This window comes from Aplysia californica, unplaced genomic scaffold (genome assembly GCF_000002075.1).
Source record: "Aplysia californica isolate F4 #8 unplaced genomic scaffold, AplCal3.0 scaffold00359, whole genome shotgun sequence".
NCBI classification, from domain to species: domain Eukaryota; kingdom Metazoa; phylum Mollusca; class Gastropoda; order Aplysiida; family Aplysiidae; genus Aplysia; species Aplysia californica.
The window spans coordinates 172,125-173,937 of NW_004797629.1; the positions used below are offsets into that span (position 1 = coordinate 172,125).

At 36.5% G+C, this 1,813-nt stretch overlaps 1 protein-coding gene across 1 annotated transcript in view; it reads right to left on the reverse strand.

Annotated features, from left to right (window-relative positions):
• LOC101856110 (sodium-coupled monocarboxylate transporter 1) overlaps positions 1 to 1,585 on the reverse strand; it is a gene marked incomplete at its 3' end in the record, with an annotated part of 27,373 nt that extends 25,788 nt beyond the window's left edge. Inside the window, 1 exon segment of the mRNA XM_035971008.1 lies at positions 1,146 to 1,585.
• Between the last annotated feature and the right edge of the window lie 228 nt (positions 1,586 to 1,813).

A 1,813-nucleotide genomic window follows, 5' to 3' on the forward strand; every position in this document is an offset into this window, starting at 1 on the left:
GAAGAGAGAGAGAGAGAGAGAGAGAGAGAGAGAGAGAGAGAGAGAGAGAGAGAGAGAGAGAGTAACGCTGCATAAAGGGCAAAGAAACCACATCAAATTACTGCAAAGAGAAGAACAATAACAAGAGCAGGAGGACGAACAAGAGCAGGAACATAAACTAGAGGAATATTCTTACATTAATAATTATAGACAATCATATTATGTGTGTATGTTAGATGTACATTATGTGGAAGAAAGGAGGTGTAAAAAAATAATATGGGCGTCGACATTTACGTTTTTTGTGTTAACGTGTGTGTGTTCATGTGTGTTTGTGTGTATGTGTGTGTATGTGTGTGTGTGTGTGTGTTTGTGTGTGTGAGAGAGAGAGAGAGAGTGAGTGAATGAGTGAGAGAAAGAGAGAGAGAGAGAGAGAGAGAGAGAGAGAGAGAGAGAGAGAGAGTGAGTGAGTGAGTGCGCAATAAAACACTAAGCAAATATCCCAGCACCGCAGTAGTTGAGATCTATCTTATCTTATCTTATCTTATCTTATCTTATCTTACCAGGATGGAACTTACAACAGTCTATTGTATCCAAACAAGAAGTCTTTTTCCTGCGCAACAATAGAAAACAGAAATCTTATTTTATTGGAGCCCCAATATCAAAAGAATGTCCTTTTTTTGGTAATACGATAAGCAAAGAAGTCCATTTTTGGTAATACGATAAGCAAAGAAGTCCTTTTTTGGTAATACGATAAACAAAGAAGTCCTTTTTTGGTAATACGATAAACAAAGAAGTCCTTTTTTGGTAATACGATAAACAAAGAAGTCCTTTTTTGGTAATATGATAAACAAAGAAGTCCTGTTTTTGTGCTCCAATATCAAAATAAGTCCTTTTTTTTTTGGTAATACATTACCAAAAGACGTCTTTTTTTTAGGTGCTCCAATATAAAAATGTCTTTTTTTTTGGGTGTCCCAATGTAAAAAAGAGTCCTTGTTTTTGGTGCTTTAATGTGAAAAAAAGTCCTTTTTTGGTGCTCAAATTTTAAAAAGTCCTTTTTTTGTGCTCCAAGAGAAAAAGAAATTTATAAACTTACCAATCGATAAAAAAGACTCTTTTTTTTTTTTTTTTGCTCGCTAATTTAATGAAAAAAAAAATTGTTTGCCCACCAAAGCATCTTCCAACTCGAGTTTTCCTCCAAAATAGCGTCTCCCAAGAACCGCTAGACGAGAGCGTTGCAACCTTTATATACCCAGCGGTGATCTGGGCCACTCTTAAACTCTTAAGAGATGAAAATTCTTCGCCCTCCCTCCAGTCAAAAAATATCCGTCACTGCTCGGGCAATGACAGCCGGCCAGACAGCTAAAGAACTAAGCTGTATACTTACACTAACAAGTGAGCGATATGGCCCAGGTAGCATGAGATCTCTAATACATGCATTCATTCTAATATTAATCTCTTCGATGTGTTTATGGACCTCCAAATAACCCACTTTTCACTTTTTTTCTTCTTCTTTTTTTCAACAAAGACGTGCTAGACATTTAAATGCACAGCACTTCTCTCTTTCCAGCAAGGTGTATCTATGGGCATCCATATAACCTACTTTTCACAATCTTTAAAAAAATTATTTTTTTTTAAACAGGATTTGGTCCTGCCCTTGATGAGTTCTACTTCTTGTAAACCCAGTTTTCCCTCACTGGGAAAAGATTGTAGAGCTATGGCGAATCTTCATTAATCATTATTGATTCAACAAGTCAAACATTTATTTTGATGTCTTTTCTTCGCCTCGTTCTGTCTGCCTGCCGGTCTATCTTTCTGTCTGTCTGTCTGTCTGTCT